The sequence below is a fragment of the Stegastes partitus genome, unplaced genomic scaffold, assembly GCF_000690725.1.
Source record: "Stegastes partitus isolate 25-593 unplaced genomic scaffold, Stegastes_partitus-1.0.2 Scaffold1755, whole genome shotgun sequence".
In the NCBI taxonomy this organism is placed as follows: domain Eukaryota; kingdom Metazoa; phylum Chordata; class Actinopteri; family Pomacentridae; genus Stegastes; species Stegastes partitus.
In genome coordinates, this window is record NW_007579486.1 from 77696 (window position 1) to 86628 (window position 8933).

General features: G+C 41.1%; 1 pseudogene; it reads right to left on the reverse strand.

The window, feature by feature from the left end:
• LOC103372435 (solute carrier family 2, facilitated glucose transporter member 3-like) overlaps nucleotides 1-8933 on the reverse strand; it is a 15968-nt pseudogene that overhangs the window by 4900 nt on the left and 2135 nt on the right.

Genomic DNA, 8933 nt, shown 5'->3' on the forward strand with positions numbered 1-8933 from the left:
TGAAAGTAGTTGACTGTCCGTGGAGTCATTGTAGGAGGACGACCACTGCAGCCCTGATCAGTGCTGCTGTGGCTCCTTCTGGACCTCCTGGTTCCTGCTCACACTGGGCTGCACTGGGTTCTAGCTGCTCACTGATCTTCTGGATCCTTTTCCATCTTTGTCAAGTCCCTCAGTCAGATGTTTCTCCTCCTCTGTTCAGTTCTTTTCCATATCAGATCGTTTTAGATACAATTTTGAGTCATTTAAATAAAATTTCAGTCACTCTGGACCATTTTTACTTGTTAGTTACTCGTTACTGAGGATAAGTTCAGAGTAATTTCAGGAAAATGTTGAGTCATTTTGGACCATTTTTACTTGTTTTGAACAAATCCTGTCATTCTGGGTGAATCGTGAGTCATTTGTGGACCAGTTTCAGTTATTCTGGACACATATTGAGCCATTTAGATTTTTACTTTTACCTGTTTTGGACAAATTTCAAGCCATGTTGGGCACATTTTCAACAATTTTGAGCATCAGATGTTTTACTTCCTCTGTTCAGGTCTTCTCCACGTGGAGCCATGATGCAGACATAGACACAGTCCAGAGGTCCAGAACTGAGAAGGTTCTGCTCATTTTAGATGCAGTTGGACTGATTCACAGCCGGACTCAGTTTAGTTTCACTTTGAGTTTCTACCTTGGAGTCTGACTTTTAGACTCAATCTTGTGTTTGTTCAGCAGCTGGTGTCGAGTGTTTCTCTGCTGATGCTTTAGTGGGAGCGCTGAACGTTGAGCGCTCCACAGTGTCGCCTCTTCACAGTCTGTCATCAGTGCAGCTTTTGTGAGTGTCACTCAGGAGAAGTTTGGTTTCGTTGCCGCTGTAGCCGCTGACTGATGTGGGTCACGGCCGCCGATGCAGAGTTGGGTCGATGCTGCAGCTTCTGGCCGCGGGCTGCAGCTGCTTCAGTGCGACTGTCAGGTCAGACGCAGCGACCGCTAATGAATCCAGTCAGCCTGGTTACGTGACCTTATTAGCCAAATATCTATTAAACGCCGCCGAGCTCGTCTCCCTCCACTGACCCCGAGAAGCTTCAATTATTCCACTCAATCTAACGCTGCCTGCAGCCGCGGCGCGTCTCTGCTCACGAGCTTGTCACAAACACTTGTATCACCTCGACGAATGCTCCTTTAAAGATTCATGAGCGAGTTTACGGATTAGGTAGGTTGTTGGGTTAGGTATTATGGGATGTGACTCACGGCGTTGATGCCAGACAGCTGCTGGGAGAGCTGCAGGATGATGGCGATGATGATGGGCTGGCGGTAGTTGGGGGATCTGAAGATCTCCAGGATGGTGACCTTCTTCTCCAGAGCCATCTTCATCCCCTCCTCCTTCATCTCCTGGATGTCGTCGCTCACGTCCTCGGTGCCGCGCAGACGCACCAGCGCTGTTAAAACAAGACGAAGAGGTAAAGTTTTTACAGAGAAAACCTTCTAAACATGTTTTGGGGTTCGGAGAGTTGGAGCGCATGCTGAAGAGCTTAAAACGGACCTTTCCTGGCCTCCTCCTCCTGGTTGAGGACGATCAGCAGGTATCTGGGGCTCTCAGGGCAGAAAGGCAGCATGATGGTCTGCAGGACGGCCGGTACGACGGTGAGGGCGAGCAGCAGAGGCCACAGGGTGTCCGAACCCAGCAGGAACTCCAGACCGAAGATCTGAACACAGAAAACCGGATTATTCATGAACGCACAGAAGCAGATCTGCAGAGTTCCTCATGCAGGATGTTCAGCTGCTTTAATCAACACAAAGTTGTACAGAGGATAAAAAAAGTCCATAAAAAGTGAAAGAAAATCTTAGATCTTAGTATTATTACTGTGTGCACCAAACTGCCTGCAGTTAAATTTGCTCTTTTTCACGCCTACAACCCACCGGGCCTGCAGTGTCGTACCTGAGCCACCAGGATGCCGATGACCACGCCCAGCTGGTGCAGCGTCCCGAAGGCTCCTCGGACGGCCGTGGGGGAGATCTCGCCGACGTACATCGGCGTCAGACCGGTGCAGAGGCCGCAGAACACGCCGATGACCAGCCGGCCGATGATCACCATCTCGAAGGAGCGACTCAGGGTGGAGAGGCCCATCAGACCTCCACCGACCAGAGCCAGGACGTTGGAGAGCAGCATCGACTTCCTCCTGGAGAGAAGAAGCACGTCGGCAAGAGTCAGCGGACAAGAACGGAACCCGAACATTTTACAGATGTTCCCAGAAAAAATAAATAAATAAAAAAAATAACTACAAAATATTATTTTCCTTTCCAACTATAAACAAGCAGAAACATGTTAATTGTGTCCACATGCGTATTTTTAAATAAATTCTAGCAACATTTGTTGATAAAATTACAGTTTTTTTTGTATTTAAATGAACAAAAATAATATTATTTTACAGCCATATGCTGTTATTTTTGAGAAAAATTATGTATATATAAGATTTAAAAATAGAGAAATATTTTTTGAGTGTTATTTTACAGAAGTTTGTTAAATTACAGGTAATAACTTGTAAAATCACAGTAAAATATATATTATTTTCCTTTTTAAGTATAAATAACCAGAAAAAAACTGTAAATAGCGTCCACATGTGTATTTTTTTTATAAATTGTAACATTTGCCCATAAAATTACACCATTTCTCTGTATTTAAATGAGTTTATGTTATTTGTAAGAAAAATTATGTATATTTAGGATTTAAAAAATAGAAATTATTTTTCTAATTTTACTGATTTTGCCTGTTGTCTGATATGTACACATGAAATCAAAGACGAAGAAAAAAAAATTAACTTTAAAAAACAAACAGGTCAAAACTGTCCACATCTAAAATCTATATTTTTATGTGTATTTTAAATTTCTTGATGCAACGTGTGACTATAAACGATTCTGCTGTATTTAAATCAGATAGATCAGAAAATATTATTTTTAATGTTGACTGTAAATTAGACTTTTATAATGTTTAAGTTTTGTTTTTTATTAACTGCTGCTCCTGTTTAAGGTTGTCAGCAGAGTTTCATTACATGTTCATGTTCACTGATAGTGAAGGCATCTGTAATCTTTAAGAAATATCAATATTTTATAGATTTTTTCATTATTTAAATTTTTTAAAACATTTTTTAACTTTACAACATTTTTTCTGGCTCTGCTACCAACAGATTTATTCTATGACATGAACTGAAATGAGCGACTCCTGGATGATATCTGAGATCAAATGTCTGGATTTGTTCAAATACCACGATAAAGTTAACTTTCTGCTTAAACCACTAAATGTTTGAGATTTTTGCTTTTAAAGGAAACATATTCTCAGTTTTTAAAAAAAAGTTTTGTTCTGAACTGATCCACTTCCTGTCATCTGGACTGAAACTTCCTGTTTGTACAGTATTCACTCGTTGGTCTCCCACCTGCCGAACATGTTGACCACCGTCCCCACGGAGAAGGAGCCGATCATCCCCCCCACGCTGAAGATGGCCACGGCGAAGCTCCACACCATGGTGTTGGTCCCGGAGCTGAACGCTTCCCCGTAGCGCTCCAACGACACGTTCTGGAAGAACCCGCGCAGTTTCTGCTCGACCGAGAGGAGAGATAGCGTCAGGAAGCATCAGACTTCTGGAGCTTCAGGTGAACGTCTGAGTGAAGCAGTTCCTGGTTCGTCCACACGGGGGCAGCGTTTACCATCACCTGAAGCCTGTTGTGTCTAAAAACCTCCTCGAGTCTAATTCGGGTCAATTCAGAACAAACACAGCGTCTGTGTGTGTGTTTATGATGAGCTGCTTTAACGTGTAACAGCTGATCTCAGATTCCAGCGGCGTCACGGTGACCAGGCAGAGTTTATTTCAGGTTTCTGTCTCGTCACGGTGACCGGTCCACACCGCAGTCATCCAGAACCACAGCCTGACAGCGCTGTGGTGGATCAGACGGTCAGAGGACGTAAACAGACAGAACCAGAGCTTCATTCATCGGAGCAACGACAGAAATCTACACCTCTGATGCGACGCTCCGAGGAGGCAGAACTCTGGTTTGAGATTCAGATTTAAGAATCTAAAAGTAGATCTGCTGAACTGGATTAAAGATATCTGGAGGTAGAAACGCTGCCAACGGTTCACCTGAAACCTGCCACAGAGTCCGCCGGAACCAGGAGGGAAGAGGTTTTAGGTTTTTACTGCGAAACCTCTAAATGATTCAGCGATTTGTCATGAAACGTCACAATTCTAAACTCAGATTTGATCAAATTTCACAACAAAGCTTTCGTCACACGTGATGCGTTCAGGGACCAGCCACAAAAAGACACATTTTCTTCCATTTACACAGTTTCTGGATGATCGATTCACAGTGAATCACAGTTTTTGAGCTCAGATTTGGTTCATTTCAAACATAAACCGACTGTTCTCTCTATGTTTACAGTTTCTGGCTGCTTTTGTTGACACTTTAAAGGAAGCGTGCCTTTCAAACACAGTTAAGAGTTTTCAGGTTCCAGCGGGTTCATTTCATGTCTGAAGTGGTTCTTGTTGTTACTGCTTCACTATTTTTGGTGCCACACTTTGAGAAAAGTTTTTCACAAGTTTACGTGGAGGCCAGCCGGGTGTTGGTTTTTACCGGATGTGCTGCAAACACTTCAAAATGATTCACGTAGAATAAAGTGTCTGTGATGAAATATCAGGATTTTAAACTCGGATTTGATCAAATTTCACAACAAACCTTACGTCACACGTGATGCGTTCAGGGACCAGCTAAAAAACTTTGAAAGTCTTGAAAATGATTCACGTAGAATAAAGTGATTGTGATGGAATGTCAGATCAGTGTCTGGCTCATAAACGGTGTCATTTGTGGAGGTTTTATGTGCAGGTGAAGCTCCAGCAGGTTTACTGTCCACTGATGTCCTGCACACACACACACACACACACACACACACCTGCTCCGGCGCATTGATGACTCCGGTGTTGTAGCCGAACTGCAGCGACCCGATGACGGCCGTGGACACGCAGTAGAGAAGGTAGAGCGTCACCTTCTTCTTGGGCTGGTTTGGAGACACAAAGACAGAAGAAAGGTCACAATCGGCCTCAGTGTGGATCCGGACTGTTCCTGCCTCCACAAGGCTCCTGTTGTTACTCCGGCTCTGCTAATTGCACACAATGAGCCTTTCTGCATCTGCTGCCTGTCTTTGTTTTCTCACATCACTGCTGCTGCTGCTGCTGCTGCTGCTGTGGAGCCGAGGTGTTACCACACAGCAGCTCGGAGGTATTTCCAGATAAGGAGCTAAAGACAACCCTGAGATGTTAAGTCAGATCCTATTGTTTAGTCCTGCTGCTTTCAGAATTAAACTGGGCTCAGCTCCTAATACACCTGACGTTAATCCTGGAACGTGCAGGCGTCCAGCTGAGCGGAGCTGCAGGAGCCGTAGTTCTGAACATGTTTGGTGGAAACCCCCAGACAGGGTTTCACTTTGACTCCTGCTTCTCCTTTAAACCGCCGAGCTCACAGCCAAACATCCACTAATGAGAGGAAATCCAGCCTAATCGTCCACTTTAATTCAAAATCTGCTGCTGCTGCTGTTTCAACATCTGAATTAATGGTGTTTTGTACCAACAGCTCCTCTGTACATCTGACTGAACATCATGTGACAGAAACAACCTGCCTGTTCCCTCGTCCTCCCTTTTTTAATGATCTCAACAGGGAACCCGGCGTTCCTCTCTGAGTCACTAAAAAATGGGCTTTCAGTGCATTACTTTGCTCCTGCGAGTCGCTCATTGAGTTATCGTGAAGCAGCACATGGCTCAGAATGAAACGGCGCGGAGGAGGAAGTGAGGAGGCTTCTTCTGAAGTAATGACGCCGGCTGATAATCAGTCAGAGGGAAACATGACGAACTAAAACAGACCGTCCCTGAGCTGCAGGGAGGCAGAAAACAACACAGAGAGGAAACAAATCCACCTTTTATGAAGCTAAAACGGCTGAAATCTCATGAATTAGTCGACCGTAGTGTTTTACAAACAATGTTCAAATCACGTAAATAAAATGTATTACCGATAAACGTCCAGAAAAGATTTGAAAAAAGAGAAAGTAAGTTTGATTTAATCTTTAAAAAACCCAGATTCAGAACACGAGTGACAAAGAAACCAAAGAATCAGAACCAGTATTGACATTTTAAAGGCAGTGCGTCGAGGAGATATGCTGTAAAGACGAGTAAATAATCACCTCAGATGTTCTGTTTTTGTTAAAGAAACTGTCTTTAAAGTACAATCAGCTTTGAAGGAGCTGCTTCATGCTATTGTTGTTGTTGTTTTGGTGTTTATTGTGTTGTTGATGTTTTTGTCATTTAAAACAACCTGCAGCTCTCGATGGCATCAGCCTGCTGATCTGACAGCAGGTCAGCTGAGGAGAGTCGATGTGTTCTGGTTGTGAAACTGAAATATGAATTTAATCTCCAGGCTACGTCGATGTTGACTAAAGTTTAGATGATTACAGTCGAGGTGGGCCTGTTGCTCTATGGAGGGCGTGTCTGAGGAGTCCTTAGGCGTGACTCAGTGTTTGTGTCGACACGCTGCGAGGCTGCACAGACACGCATTACCTCTGATGCCTTCGTCTCTTTACGTCGCATTGTGTAGGTTAAAGAACCCACAACGTTGCTCAACGCCTGATTCCTCAATACGGGACTTTTCCAGGTCGATGGCGGATCAAATTCCCGTTTGCACAACACATCAGAGCATAAAAACACGCCCAGAAGTACCAGAACATGGACCGCAAGCTCTGAGAAACTGACTTTGAATCATTTACACGTGAATTTGAACTGATGGAACTTGAATGATTGTACGAAATATTTCAGTTTTAATCCTATAACTTGAATAATGAAAATAAAGAAATGTGAATGTGAAACACTCAACAGAACTCGTCTGGTCCAGAAGCGGTTTGGACAGAGGCGTGTGTCGGGGAGCAGGACTCGTTCAGGTGTTTGGAGCTTTTAGTAAAATAAAAAAAGGCTCATTGAACGTTCTCAGCTGGTTTCTGGCTCTCTGAGCCGGGACTCCCTGCAGCGCTCACGCTCTGAAATCAAATAGTTGTGATAAAACCTTCGAACATGAATCTTGTTGTCTGAATCTGAATTTCTTGACCTAAAAAAATTTAATAAAAGTTTGAATTTGAAACTCATAATTAGATTTGGAATTACTTAACTTGAATAATTGCTAAATAAAATAAAAAATAAAATAATAATAATAATAATACAAAAAAAAAAAACTGAATTTGAACCTCATAGTTTCAATAATAATTTTTTAACCTAAATGTCGAGACTAAAATATTGAATTGAGTAGTTTGAATTTGATTTTCTTAACTTTAATAAATGCAATAAAATTTAGAATTTAAATGTCTCGTATATACTTTTCATAGAAATTTTAAAGTCAACATTTGAATTTGTCACTCAAAATATCTGTAATAAAAATGTACATTTTAATCTCATAGTTTGAATTACAGTTTCTGTGATTAATATACATATATAATAACTTTTAAAATAAATTTTAATTGAATCCTGTAGTTTGAATTTTAATTTCTTGACATAAAAAATTCTAATAAAAATTTGGATTTGAAACTCGTAATTAAAACTGAAAATTTCTCAACTTGAATAAATGTAAAAAAAAAAAAAAAAACTGAATTTGAATCTCATAGTTTGAATTAGTTTTTTAAAAAAAACATAAAACGAAAGATTTGAATTTGAACTTCTAGATCTAAAAAAAAGTGCACTACAGATTTGATTTTAATGCAATAGTTTGAATTTGATTTTCTTTACTTTAATAAATGTAATAAAATTTTTAGTTTAACATCTCACAGATTAAAACTAAATGTCTTGACTTCTGTACTCGTAAAAGAAATTTAAATTTGAATTTGTCCCTTAAAAAAATGTGTAGTAAAAATGTCAATTTAAATCTCATAGTGTGATTTAGAATTTGTTGACTTAATAAATAAAATAAAAATTGAATGTGATTTTATTTAAATACTTAATCTCACAGTTTGAACTTGAATTTATTTACATTGATGCTGAATTCCTAAAAACCTGAAACTGAATGTAATCTTCTGAAGTTGAATTCAGCTGCTCTGAATTCTCGTGAAGAATCAACGTCTGCACTCAGCTGGCAGGATTCAGACTCAGTTCCTGAAGTTCGGTTTCATTCTGTCTGTGGTTCATGTCTGGGTCATTCAGGACGAGCGACCGAGTGCAGAGCAGCAGACTGAAAGCAGACGCTGTGGGGAATTCAGATTCAACAATTGGTGACGTTTAGCAGCTCGAGTTAAAGAACAAACGATTCAAATTCAGTTTCTGCACCAACAAAACAGACATTAGATGGATCTCAGTCGCGCCGAGATCAAGTTACATATATTTGGTTGTTTTTTCCTCTGACACTGAACAATTAAACAGAAATAAATCCTGTTATATGCTCTGCAGCCTTTTCTTCACCATCTTGCAGCTGATCTATTCAGACGATGTCGAACTCTGACGCAACCTGCATGAAGGTGAAGCAACTGCAGACGACGTTCTACTCTCAGGTGAGACTGTGTTCGTTCTAGTTTTACAGTTTTATCTGACTTTTACTAACAGCAGGAATTACAGGTGATTTGGTGACGATTTTGTACAAAACATAAATGTAGTGTGACTTCCAGGTTCATTTGTGTAATAATGTGCATGCAACAGGTCCTAAAAGAGTCAAAAATGACCTGAAGCTTGTTCAAATTTATCTAATGGGACTCACACGCCCAAAAATGAGTAAAAAACTACTCAGATTTACTTTATGAGTTTAAAAACAGCCCAAAGTGACTTGAAACGTGTCCAGAACGCTCTAAAAGTGTCTGAAATGACTGAAAACGTTTCCACTCATGCAGCTTTCCTGAAACTTCTACACTCATGTCATCTGTTAATGCAACTGCTCTCTGGGTTTCA